Source organism: Galendromus occidentalis, unplaced genomic scaffold (assembly GCF_000255335.2).
Source record: "Galendromus occidentalis unplaced genomic scaffold, Mocc_1.1 scf7180000077485, whole genome shotgun sequence".
Taxonomy (NCBI): domain Eukaryota; kingdom Metazoa; phylum Arthropoda; class Arachnida; order Mesostigmata; family Phytoseiidae; genus Galendromus; species Galendromus occidentalis.
The window spans coordinates 1194176-1208547 of record NW_003805473.1 but is presented as its reverse complement, the minus strand read 5'-3'; positions in this window follow the sequence as shown (position 1 = coordinate 1208547).

The window sequence follows — 14372 nt, the reverse complement described above, 5'->3', positions numbered from 1 at the left end:
CGGCGTTGGAGGCGGCGGCTGCAGCGGCGGCAACGACAGCGGCGACGACAACAATAACAGCAGCAGAGATCGAGACGACAACACCACCAAAAGCAGCAACAATTTGAACAGAGCAAACATAGTTGTTCAACAGCGTGAATCATGTATGTATTCATTCGCATCACTGTATATAGCTTTTTTTTATTCGGCTGTTCGTCCTGCTCGGATGAGTTGCTCTCTTCTTCTCTCAGCCTCTACACCGAGAATAGAATAGACGGTCCTTCACACTCGGCACCCTCAGCAGCTATTGTACTTCAAACACAAAGAGATATCTTTTCCACACAGGGAAAATGTTCTCTCTTTTCGGCCTAGTCCCGCACTCGTTTTTTTTTCTTTCGTATTTTTCCTTTATATCATCGTCGTCATCGAGAAGCTTACGATGAGATGGATGTTCTCCTTGTGTAGTTCAGCCGTCCGTCGACCGACGGCAGACGAGCAGACCATTGAACAAGGAAGGACTCGGCACGACAGCGAACTCTCTTGTCGGTCGGCCGACTACAATCGACCGAAAGGTCTTCGCTGCGGATCGGGAAGGATTCGAAGGAATAAAATAAAAGACGAAGTGCTCGGACCATGACAAGCGATGACCTCGGCGGCGGCGATGACGACGCCCGCTCGCTCGCTCCCGCTTTGTTTGGATTTCGTGCTTGGGTAAAACGAACCCCGGCTCTGGGTTCTAGGAAACGGCTACGTGTAGTTTCATTAGCTTCAAATGAATCCTCGATCGGGACGGGGGGACGATCGTTGCCGTCGGGGGATGTCTGAAAAAAGAAGCAAAGAATGAAGCTTCAATTAAAGCCATCATCTCTCGTTCACACTTCACTTGTAGAACGTGCTAATGGAAGTCGGCATACATGCCAAGTCTCCGCGGACAGGGCTTGAGTGCGCAACGAGGAAAAATCGATAGAATCGAGTTTGGTCGTCCAAACTTTTGAGCCGCTCCTCGGACGCCTCCATCACGCAGTATCGAACATGGCGATGATGACTCGACGCTACTGGTGATAATACAATGTTCGAATATCCCTACATACACACCAGGAGGATAACAATGAGGATATCCTGCATGTTTTCAATGAAACGACGGATATAGAAATCGGAGAAATGCATTTCAATACGGCTCGGGGAATTCGACGCATCGTGTGCGGATATTCTCAGGAAAATGATGCGCCCTTCCAAAATTGCTTTGTGTCTCTCCCTCCTACGGATCGGAAGCTCGCGAAGGAACAATACGTCTTCTCAATCCCTAAGAGATTTATCGACGACACATCCCTCGGAATCTGAGCCAGGAGGAGTCTGCGTCTTGAAATACAAGACGAGAAGCTTTCGATGAGAGGTATCGTAACAAAAGAGAGCCGACACATAGCGGCTCGCTGTTCGGTTTTTGAAGCTTTTCCACTTTTGCTTTGAGTACTTGCCGGCCAACCAGCTCGCGCGACTCCCAGTCTGCCTACTACCCGCCATTTGTTTGTGCGTCCAGCGATAGTGAGAGGCTGGTGTGAACCATAGGGGAACGCGATACGCAGATTGGCTGCTGTTCTGCAGCGAGGGACGTTTGGCTTCGCAGCCGTCTGGTCGCTAACAGCAGGATACGAAACCCGTAGGGAGGGTGACCGAGCGGCATCGACGAGGGGTCCGAACATCGGATATCCCTACAGCTGGCGACGGGGCTGAAACTGGCGAGCCGGCCGACCTTTAAATCGCAAAACAGAATCGCCTCGGAACGGGGTCCAGTAGGCGAGTTTCTTCGATTTTGATTACGACATTATTTCAGGGTGAGGCTGTCGTCGGGGTCAACCGAGAGGAATCGGGAAGCCTACGGGGGACCAAGGAGAGAAGAAGCTCGAGAGAGAATTGAGAGGCTGCCCGAGCCGGTTTTCGGTGGACTTCTCCTGCTGTCTAAAATGACCCTGGAGGCTGTTTGTTCGTCGGTTGTGTCTTGTACTCGCGGAGCCGGATGGGAACAGCGGCGGGAAAAAGGCGAATGGGGATCAGAAGGGGTCAGGAGGTTTTTTTCTGTTTTCGCTTTGGCTCGTATTGCTCCCCATCGGCAGCAGATGGCGGCTGTTGGCTGGTCGGTCGGTCGGTTGCTGCTCGTATGGCCGGCCACCGCGGCAGGCGGAGAAATTTTGGCAAAGTTTCTCAGTGCTGTGAGGTCTCTGGGGGATTGAGTCGTAGCCTGTTTTCTCAGAGAGACGATCGGTAAGCGCGTTACTCGGTCTTCTTCCGCGCCGCCCCCGTCGCTGCAGGCGTAGGAGTCGTGGCCCTTCCGGACGGAGGTAGCGGTGGCAGCTCAGATCGCACCTCTCATCGTTAGTTACAATATGCTTTCGATCCGGGATCTGGAAATCGAGTCCGCGATTCCCCGTTAGACGGCCCAGCTACTTCTCCCATCGAATCCTAACGGGAAATCGGATCACGGGCTGTTTTTCCAACGGAAATTCGACTTTTCTCCCCTGGCACGTCCGTTCGCCTCCGCTTTTCTCAAGGTGGAGCCGAGGAAAGCATGTTCTCGCCGTAAACCTGTCGATCTCCTTGACCCGTGTGTCCCCTTGGCAACTCGCCTGCCAAGTTGATATGTTTTAAAGCTTCTCGCCAGGGTGATTTCGATTCGAGTTTAGATCGAGAGCCCCTTATCATCACATCAGCGGGTGACAAGTTTGCTGATACCGCCTTTATTTTCGGGGAGCTTTCACCACAATTGGCCTTTTGCTCCGGGCGCTCGCTCATGGGGGCACTCAAGGCAAGACGTCGACGGTAGAAGCGTCCAGCGGAGCGAGTTGCTATTTAGGAGCAGGTTGAAGCAATTTTGCGGTGAGGATGCTTCCGTCACGAGTGCAACAAGCGGATTTTTTTCCCCGTCGTTGTGGTGCGTGGGAAAAAGCGAACGCCGCAGAAATCTCAACGACAGACACTGGGGAACAGCCCGAGAAGCTGAACAGCCGGCCGCGATCCCCACCGAGGCGCTGCTCGCACTGAGTTCGTGGGCAGAAACCAGACTGCTGAGGGTGTATTTACCAGCTCTGGTCGCGGAGGCCAGGAGTCGACGTCGGACGAAATCAGGAGTTGCGATAGGAGGAAAATTCAGATTTCGAGGTGTTCTGCTTCCGCGAGACGAGCCCCATGCACCGCTTGCTAGAGCACCGATCGGGCTGACCCGGGCTGATTCCATAGCGCGAGCTCGTTCAAATATTCAACACCGCCGTGCCGCCGACAGATCCGAGACAGAGCTTGAAATTCCACTTGCTGTGCGAGCTGCGATCCGATTTTCCGAGCGTCGAGTCAAAGAGAATCTGTTGAAGCGCCTCTAGTGGATCGAGAACCGTCTCTCTCTCGCAGTCGGATCAATCGGGCCGGTCCGGAAACCTGCGGAAATGATGATCCGCATTCGAGCCAGTCCGGGCGGTTGTTTCCCTGTCGGAGAAGCATGCTCGGGCCCGATGGATCGATTTCGAGGCCGTCCTTATTTACTGTTGCCCGGGATCGAAAAAGCGAAGAGTGCCGTAGATGGTTATCCGTCAGCGATAAAGTGATGCTCATTTCCTCCCATTCTCGTCGTTGAGGCCAGCTCGCAGGCTCGCTCGGCGCCACGACCAGAGTTGCTGGCCTCCCGCTCGCGGAGAAGAGAGGAACGCCAATACCTTGTGCAATTGTTGCCGACGCCCCTGAGACGTGTGGGCTCGGGCGGATGTATGAGACCATGAGCTTCGATGTGATTTTCGTCGGCATCACCGTTGCTGCCGATGCCGCCGACCGGCCGGCTGGCTCGCCTCCGCCCAAACGGCGAATAAAATATTACCGACACTTCCGGACCGACTTCCGCTGCGACTTCCGAACAAACCTAATTAAATGTGAGTCTTCGATGTGCGTCGCTGGACGGCCGGACAGCCTCCGCGTCCGGCCGTCGTCGGTGGGTCGACGGCGATCGCTCTCTTACCTCATCCCTGGGCGGCAGCCCTCGCCGGATAATTTCTCAAGCTCTCATGAATCGGGGCTGTAAGTGCCCTCGGATTTCGCTCAAGGCGCTCCAGATCAGCTACGCGACATCCTGCCAGCACCCTCGATCGCTCCGTCAAGTTGTCAAGTCAGCTTCATTCTGAACCCCTCAGACAGTCTCGCAAGAACGCAAGAATTGATTCCCTGTCGCTCGGACTTAACAGCTGTTGACAGGGCCCTCATTTCTTTAACATCTGGTAGCGGCTGGAGAGACTTCTCAAGAGTCTCGGTACGGAACTCATCTCCGATACCTTTTCCCTGACTCATGAACAATCGTTATTCAGTTGGGAAAATTCATGTTGAGAAGGTTGATTTCCCACTCCGGTGCTCGGATTCTGCACTGGCCCCGAAGGTCGAAGCGCCCGAGCCAGAGTCGGGACTCAACCCGATACCTCATTGTTTCTCTCTTCGGCTTGGCTTACCTAGTCCGCTCCCTTTGCAGGCCTGGAAGGTTCACAGACTCGCGAAGCAGTCCCCAAACGACGATCGCAGACGCCATCAGCATTCTCCATCTGAGCTCTGATTTCCTCGGATAGGATTACGGGCTGTCAAGATAAGGAGGCGTGCACGTGAAACGAGAACGTACACGCGCTGTTCCCGCATACTACGGTTCCGTCGAGGGAACCGTTTCGCACAAATCGTGCGATTACGTGGAACTGTTGCGTGGGACTTAATGACGGACACAAATTCCGTGGAAATCGGACTACGCTCCTCCAATCACTCTTCGGATGCGCAGACGTTTCGGGGGAGCAGAAAGCTGCTCCTGAACACATGCATACGTCCGGGACAAAATTTACAGGCGATGTTCCCTTGACAACAGGAGCGGGAAGAACTAAATAGGGAGGTCTATATGCATCACGCCTAGGAACCAAGTCTTGATCGGCCCTGATCCCTACCAGACGTATTCGAGGCTCATATATATACGTACGCACTTGGGCTGGCGCTCGCGGGTAGGAAAATGTGGTGTGGCCCCGAGTTTCCCCTTTCTCTCGAAGAGCGTAAATTCGCCCGACTCACTCAAACGGAACAGAGACGTCGGGTTTCGGGCTCTTCCATTGATTGTTCGAACTCAGCGCTCTGATTCCGGTTTTTCGGCTCGCTGGTGTGGCAACGTCAGCGAATTCCTGCCTTGGATGTTTTCAACAAGACGTACAAAAACAGGACGCGTGGTTTCCTTTCCGTTCCCGCAGCTGAGGATCCAGCTCGCGCTTAGCGGCACAAACGAAGGCCTCGCCGTGACCAAGCGTACATTAACAAAATGAGATTGTGTCCTCTTGAGTGGCCGAGATCTTCGGGTCGCAAGCCATCTTAAGGGAGAAGAGGCGGAGAAAAAAAACAGCTGAACGGGGCGAAACTCTTGGAATCGACAAATGGACAGGCGAGAGAGTAGGCCGGGTGGATTGCTCTCTTTTCACCGGCCAGGAGTGGTTCGGCGTTGGAATCGACGAAGAGAACCGATCAGATTGCGCTTGCCTCAGGTCGCGCCAGCTTGGGGGGAACGGACGACGCAGACGATCGCGCCAGTTCACAGGCCAGTTCGACGATCACTTCTGGAGTCAGTTTTTTTCCTGTACATAGGGGGCAACAGACAGCGACCCTCCAGAACTCTCAGTTTGGGGTTTTCATCGAGCCACGCGCTTCCGCCTTACCATAAGCCGACGCGGATCGCCTCAGCCGCTGTTTTCGTTGTGATTCCGCCTCACAACGCAGTATCGATATAGGAGAAACTTTATCCTTGTCGAACAAGGGCCGTCGTCCTCATCCGTACGTGTCCGCACTTAGCCGTTCAACTCTTCTTCCTCGCTCGTCCTCTCTTATTCTCATGTTGATGGAATGAGTGCCTCTATCCTTTAATTCCTCCAAGCGTGACCGACGTGGTTGGCTCGATTGGATATTCGTTGCCTTATTGCTCAGCGGCGGCTCCTCACTTAAGCTAACTCTCTCACTCTCCTGTTCTTATCCTATCGTTCCTTCTGACGCTCCCTCTGTAACTGCCCGTCTCAGGCGTACAAACAACCAAACGAACGAACGAACGAGCAGGCCGGCGGACGAGCGAGCGAGTGCGCGAAGGAACGAACGGACAAAGCTCATTGTGATGGGAGGGGAAAGGCTTTTGCAGCAGAAGCGAATCATTCATCAAGATCACACCCACCCATCGCTTCACTTGCAGAGCCGGGTCTGATTTGTCTCAATTCAATCAATTTGCTAGAGATGAGGTTTTGGCTCAAGTCTGGCCCTGGTCGAAGCGACCTTTCCGCATCACTTGTTGATAAATTAAGTTCTGTGAACTCCCGACCGCTGCCAAGTCGGGGTATACGGAGAGACTAGAGGGCCGTGTGGCGTAGAGGAATCATTTGGTTCGTGTCAGAAATAATTTTCACTTTTGCTTCGATATACTTTGTTCCTATTTGGGGTTGGTAGAAATCATTATTCTTCCGAGCCCTAGAGTCGAGAGTCCGTCCAACAAAGTTTGAGCTTGGATTGGGCTTTTCGGCTGTGCTAACATTGGCCAACTCCGTGGCTTGACCTCATTAAGGAAACAAAGGAATTCCTCTCTGGCTATCCGAGCTCCCGGCTTTAATTATACGCGCAGCCAAATAAATTTCGGCGGACGCGACTCATGAACCGAGTGAATATGAGACTAATACGGAACCCCTCAATTTTTTTCCAGAGAGCACCTGATTTGGGGAAGGCGCGAGATGAGATTGTGGATTCTCCTCAGCGGCTGGGCGACGAGGGAATTATTCATAATTAGCCTCTGGCAGCTTCTTTTCCGGATGATCTTAAAACCTCACATGAGACTTGTTGGCTTACGCGAATTAGAGGCGGTCCTAGGAGGTGTTCGTTCGAAGTCGCACAATCACGCTCACGGGGGCTTTCGAGAATTTATGCTCAGGAGATCCCCTGCAGACGAACCCGGCTCATCGGGTCATTTCGGAGGGCTCATTCCCATCGATTAAGGAGAGCGAAATTCGAAGTGTGCCAGAGCTCCGTATATTATGAGAGGATTTTTCCACCATTCCATCATTTTACAGCTCCTAGTTCTGGTCTGAACGCTAAACCTCGGAGGGAACTGCTTGAATTAGTGAGAACACAATAAGCCTTCCTTGCAGAACCGAGGAGGCACAGCGCCTACTCGTTGCTTGAATTTTAATATATTATATTTGTTCACGTCGACTCAGCAAACATTTGATGAAACCACTAAGCGAACTTCAATATGACTGACCCATGGCGGAGCAGGCGACAGTCGAGCAAGCAACAAAGCGACCCTCACGCTGGTCTCTTATTCTTTCCGCTTAGTCCTCCAGACTCCCATATAAACACAAGGGCCTTGAAGACGATGAAGAGCCAAACCGGGCGGAGGCCTCTCGACTCCGCAGATATTGAAGTCCTTTGTTTACTCTGAAAGCAACTCGAAGACCTCCGGTCCTAGACGGGTGAATAGCAGAAGAATACTCAACATCCACGAACTCTTTCAGTTCATCCTCTCGTCATGCTGATAACGACTCAACAATAGCAGGGTGAATCTCAGATCGATTGAGGAAAATGCGATCTTCGGTCGGTACGCACGCGGAGAAGTTCAAATAGACTGATCAGCGTCGAATTCGGAACTGGAATGGGAACAACAAACAAAGCCCATATGTCGCGCAGGAGCCGACGCGACGTATAGCCTGGGAATGACCATCCTGTCTCGCATGCGATTCGTGGCCAGAGCGGAGGCTCCACTCAAGCGTATCTTCCTCTTGAATATTCAGTAGGTTGCTGCTAGGATTCCTCGCTTGCTTGCTCTATTTATCTCAGACAGGCGACGGGCTAGCGTATACCTTACCTCCTGAGTTGGTCCAGAGTCCCGAGAACGAAATGTCGACCGAAATATTTTTACCCCGAGGACAACACCGAGAACAACACAATGACGAAGTCTGGAGTGAGTCTTAGGTGCTCTCGTGCCACTCTTGGCATTACATACGTGGCTTAGTGGGATGACTGAAGCGATCCGTTTGAGTGAGCTTCCTGATTAGAGCCGGAGCAAAAACGGTCCTGTCACACACCATACATATCTTGCCGTATCCAATTATGGATCGTGAGCTCTTCTCCTACCAGGGCTAGCGCGCGTGGTTCTCTCCATGAATAACGACCGCGATATTGGTTACGTCTTGTTTTGGGAGAATGGGCGCAGTCGAGCGAAACCCTCTGATTCCCGCGCCGATTGTGGCTCTCTTTTTAGTCCAACGACCACCCATGAACTCCTCCTCAGTCGGGACCGACTCTTCCGACGGAGCATACTTCCGTCTCCGCGTCCATCCTATCTCTCCCGTTATCTCACAGACTCGCTCTTTGTTGGCGTTATCTCTCGCTGTGCCCGAACCTTGGAATAGTCGCCTTGCATGGCCTCGGACCACTCCTGCCCCCCGCCAGCGAGGGTCAGACGAGCGAGCGACATACGACGAGCAGTGCCGAGAGAGGAAAAAGCTATTCGCTTATCTTCCCAAAAGACGCTTTAAACAAAAGCATTCACTACCGTGCGTATGCTGGCTGGAGGGGCTCAAGCATGAGCGGGCTAATCTGACTCGGTGCATTGAAGGTCTTCATCGGGATGCGACCCCCCGATGTTTCGCGGAACGAGCTGAGTAAACTTTTTCCCTCGCGATGGAGCATTGTTTGTGTTCTTGCGGACGATGAGCGCGATCAGAATCTGATGATGATGATCCGATGCCGCGACCGAGGAACGGAAGTTCTTCATCGAATCCTTCTGTAAACTTCTGGATTTACCATCGGATGGAATCGTATACGCGTAGTGATCTATGGAGCAGGCGAGTGAGGGAAGTGCCAGCGTAACACCATATGACGAGGCTTCCGATGAATCGAGACGTTGTTCCCTCCCCGTTCACCGTTGGACCCGACTGCGAGGGAGACTGATATGCTCCAAGAGGAGCTGGTCGTGGAATTCGGTTGTGGAGGTAGTTGTCGTCGGAGCTCTATCAGAGCGGGGAACCGCTGTTGATTCGCGAACCCAGCGGCGTGAGGACTGATTGGCTCACCCAATCGATCGATGGATCTACCGTTGGCGCTCTCGATAAATAGACAGATGGACAGATAGATGTTCCTTCTGGGAGTTCTACTTCAGATTGGTTCATAAGTTATCTATCGGGGCTCCGCAGCACCGCTCGACTGCGCTCCGGCTCCCCAGCGAAACGAAGCGCGCTGTCGCCTTCCTTCCCTCCGATTTCAATTCCACTGAGATCGTTTCGTCATCGTTATAATACCGCTGCTCCTCTTCGATCAACGGACGGGCGATGAAGAGGAAACGGAGAAATTTGGAGGGCTCACTTAAGTGATGTCGACTCGACGTCTCTGAGGATTCCTCTCGAGCCGTCTTCCTCAATCTAAGTCGACTTACTGCTAATTTCATGAATTCCGTAATTCATGAGCGTTTGTCTCCGTCGACGTGCACTCGGCTCGTGATCAAGTGAAAGGATCAACCGCATCATCACGAGCTTTGGTGAATTCCGTACGTAATTATTATCGCCAGCCGGAAGATTCCTGCGACGTTCGAGACGTGGTACGGGAGACGCGCAAGCACGAACGATTTGAAAATCTGTCGAAATTCCCGCAATGTTGCGACAGCGGGTTTAGAGCCGAGAGGCTCTTTGTTGAAATGCGGGAATACCTGTCAAGCCAGGAATTCCATGCCTATATCGCGTGAGAGACCCCTAAATACTCGATCTCATAACTGTCATCGCTCATGCTCGTGCGGTTCGCTTGACTAGCGGACAACGGTCGCCTCGAACAGACTCTATGCAGATCCGCTACGGTAACGGCGAAACAGAGGCGGCGTTTTCCATTTGCGGCATGACGTCAATGGGCAATCACCCACCGCGTCTCGCGAAGTGCTCGCTTTGCAAACTCGATTGTTGCGTGAACGTGGTAGCACTTGATGGATTGCGGCAGGGTACGTTGGCGGCACGCGAACGCTATGCGCTCCGAAACATCGGAGGTGGCTGGCAACCGAACCGAGCTGTCGGCCGGCGACAAGGGGAGGGGGTTCCTGGCGCGAAAAGTTGGCGTGAATGCCGTATAGCTGTCTACAAGTCAGTAGCTGCTCGTTTCCGCAGCCTGTTCGCTTCCCGGGATGAGTCGCGTCGTGATTCGTCTCCACAATATGGAGCGTCAAGATCGAGTAACAAGTGGGTCTGACCAACTCTGCAGACAACTCCGTGTAACAACCTGACTCCGGATGAAGAGGATGGAGAAATATCGCGGTCTGCCGGATTCAGGGGACCGCAGGGTTTCCTCTCGCGTAGACGAGTAACTCGTCCAAATGGCGTCCCATGTACGCGATGAGAGTCTCTCTCCTCCCTTCTCGGTCTCGCTCCGGGGCATCGCCGAACGGGGCGTGGTCGCTGCTCTGGCGAACGGTCGGACGAACTAACCAACGAACAAAGTTGCGTCGAATCTCTTTCTTGAAGCTGACCCCCGCCCTACTCTGTCGTCCCGCTTCTCCTTTCCGTTTCGAAGTCTCCGCTCCCTGGCCTCGTCGATCGGGGCTCGATCTCCACAGCCGAGTTCTCCCCGCTCCCGAACGACTAGTCGAGCGTTCCTTCCCCTGCTCGATGCCCACGTTCCCTTCGCCGTTGCTGGGGCCGCCGCTGATACCGCCCACCAATGACGCGGAAAAGGCCGATCTGACCGCTGAAGGGTGTCGTTTCAAAAGCCTTTTCCGTGTTAGTCTCCTCATCGTGCCTCGCTGCTCTGAGCCCCTCCGCCTGCCTGCCAGCCAGCCAGCCTGCGTGACAAGGACATGCCAGTCGCGGCTTGGCGACGGCCGAAAGAACGTTCGTGTCGCGGTCCCTAAGCCTCTCCGAGAGAGAGGGAGATGCGCGAAAAGACACTTGCTCGTGTGCGGAAAGTAGTTTCGGTTTTTCTTCTCACTTTGTTGAGCCGACGCGTGCTGTTCGATTCTCCGATGGACAGAACTCGTTGTCTCTCTTCCTTGCGCCGATCGTCGTTCTTGGTTGAATGGTCCGACATGGCGAGACGCTCCCGAGTGGATCTTTTTCCCGTGATTCGACAGGGCTTCGAGCGCTCAAGGACAAGCGCGCTTCCGTACGGAAACGCTCGAAGGGGTTCTACAATCGAATATCTGGAGATTTCGGTTCTCGGCTCGTCTGATCATTCCGGTTTCAGTCGAATAAGCCCACTAAGAAGAAGCGGGCATCCACTCGGGTATTCGGCTTATCGGTACGAGGATAAGAGAATCCCCTGTTCGGAATCCCGGCGCATGCCATCGACTAGGAATATCGGGCCGTAGGGAGTAGGGGGAGATATCTATAAAAAACGAAGTCTCGCTATGAAATCGAAGCTGTCGAAAAACGAGTTTTGAAAGTTGCTTGCCAATAATTTCTCGCAATCTCCCGCCTGCTAGCCATGAGCGTTACTCCTACTTTTCAGAGCATGGGAAACTCTCCCGCTCACTCAGTTTTTCAGACTCAGTCCTCCCCGTTCCCTCTAAGGGGGCCCATCAAAATACCGAGGAGGAGAGAAAACGTTTATTGAACGCTAACGCTGGTCCACCGCAGCGTTTTATAGACGGGGCGCCGCACGTGCGTCAACGGCTCCATAATAAAGTCGTCAGACAGAGTTTTCTTTTACGCCCTTCATCTTCTTCAGTGAGCCGCTCCTTCGCCATCTTGCTCCGTCTTTCCTTTCCATGAGCTTCGTTCCGCGCATGGGTTTAGGGCCGACCCTAAGGTCCGACGTCATTAAACTCGGTTCAAATAACGGACTACGTGTCTTTAGACTGCTTTATGAGGGAAATGACCCTCGAAGAGGAGAGCAATAATTTTTTCGTGCATTCTCAAGGACACGATCAACTGCGATGCGCGGAACGGACCGTGAGGAATCGAAGCAAAGCTTCTCACGATCGCGGTCAGATTCTTGAAGTAGGTACATGTATCGAAATTCTTGCCAGCTTTGTTTCGCTCTCCGAAAGGTAAGCGCAGTGGTGGTCGCCTTGTCCTCGGCGCTCCCACTCTCGGCGACGTCGTTGTCCCGTTTTTTCCTCCTTCGCTGTTCCCGGGAGAACAAGCGGGGAGGACAATAGGAGGCGCGAGACGCCGCTTTGGTTTTGTTCGGAAGGAAACAAAAGGCGAAGAGCGACATACGAGTACGGACATAGAGGCGGATGAAACGACCAACATTTGAAGAGAAAACTTTTCCCTTCGAGGCACACGGAGGTACAGTAAAAATAACGAGGCACGAGACCAACGATTACCAGACTCGTTAGAGTAGCTCCGCTTGTCCATGTACTGAGTGGAGCGCTATTGGGTCGAAAGCCCCATGTTCTTCCGCCCGTCGATCCTCTGCCGTAGTTCCTCTCGGTTCGTTTACCGACGGGCTCCAAAGATCCGCAGAGGTCCTCTCTAAACGTTTCAATCAGTGCAACTTGGGCGGTAGAGGGAACGCGGACGTGGATTAGTGTTTCATGTCCGGTCTCGAAGTCTGTCGGGAAGAGATGATTCTTTCCTTTCTCGACAAATTTCCTCGATCACTCTCGAGACTCCCAATATGTGTCATGGTGCTCGATCGACTTCTCGCTCACGCCTTTGTCTCTGAAGTTTGCCGATGCCTGTCACTCCGTCTTGCACGCGAAGTCATCGGGTGTGCGCCATCGCATGACGTGTCGAGCACCCTTGCGTCCGCTCACACGTGAATGACTCCAAAGGGAGAGAGGGTACGACGTCGATGTTTTTCCAGTCATTTCCGGTTTGATTCGACTTAGCGGTACCGTGTCACAAATTTAGGAAGCTTCCTCATCTTGCTTTCCTTGCGCGGATTGTCCTTTCGGATGCCGACCTGGGAGGCTGACTTGGAGTATGAGAAGAGGAACAGAATCGGGAGAGGATCCAGGAAGGACAAGTCTAGACGAGGAGCACGCACGCCCTTGTGAAGTCGTCGGCACCCAGAGGGATGAAGGCCGAGGAATGCCACGCCTCTTTCCCTTCCTTGAATAGCGAAGAATGGAAGCGAGGACTCTACAGTGCTGGTCCGAAACGGAAAGCGACTACATGTGCGAGTGCTTTGCGCGCGAGACGTGCGTTTCACCTTAATATTCCACTTCTTGGAACGCGGCTTTGACCCCGAGATTCGTCTTCGTGGAACGCCACGTCAATCTCGCTTCGAGACCGCGTTGCTTGGACAGCTGTCCCCTCTTCGTGACCGGACCGAGATTCACGGGTGCGAACGCTAGCGCCCGCTCCTATTCCCACTTTCTGGCTCAGAATTGAGCTGTCGCTCCCCGAAACGAATCACGATGTATCAGCCTGTGAAGGCCGATGAGGAGCCCGACTCGAGGGAGGCTCGAAGACTCAGAGGACCTGTCTGCGGGGTAGCGGTCGAGTAGCAGCTGATTCTGGCGAAAGTGCGATTCGGGAGTTGTAATCTCGGATACTTTTCGCGCGTTGAGAAAACATGATGCGAGGAAGCTGTTCCGAAAGATTCGCATGGGAATAGGTGGGATTCGATCATACTTGTATTCGTCGGAAGCGGATCTTCAACGGAGCCCAAGAGTTCGGAGCCAGAACATTTCGGGAGTTTTTTGCTCGAACCTGGAGTTTTCCAGCTTGCCAGCTTGCCTGTTCTCTGTTCTGGTCCGAAAAAGTTTCAAAGGATTCCACGCAGACCAGCGGAACTTTTACAGCCACCGGTGCTCCGGTCGATGCATACTCTCTCACAATACGATCTCTCGCGGGAAAATAACAGTTTTTGCGGCGCTGTCAATGCGCTTGCCGAAAGTCGATTTCCACGCGGTTCCACCCGAGCTGCTCAGGATCCTTTCCTGAACGATGCTCCTCGTTCGGCCCGGCCGACCGCTTGCTCGTATGTTCTCGACGGTTTTCGTCTCTTCAGGCTTCTCCTCATTTCGGCGCGGTGTTGTATCATTCTGCGACGCGTCATCGATATTCGCCGCACAGGCTTGGTCGCGCCATCGTTATCGGTTTTGCTTCCGGTAATACGGGAGTCTCGCTCCCGGTGGATCTGGCTCACTGGCTCGCCCGCTCGCACGTCTGTTTGTCTACCCGACAGCCAGCCGGGGTGGCAAAGGAGTCGCTTCGCCGTCCTCCGGCAGCCGAATAGTCGGACTGTGTGAGAAAAGAACGCTCCATAAGGATTCATCTCTTCATCATTTCTTGTGGTTTCAGCGGCACCTGAAGGCACGGAGACGGCGCCGGCGTTCATCCCTGTTGCATGAGATGGAACTCTTCGAATCACACTTGCTAGCTTGGAGAACGTCAGCACAATCGATCGGAGTCCCTGACCACCAGGGGCGCGCAGGATTTTTC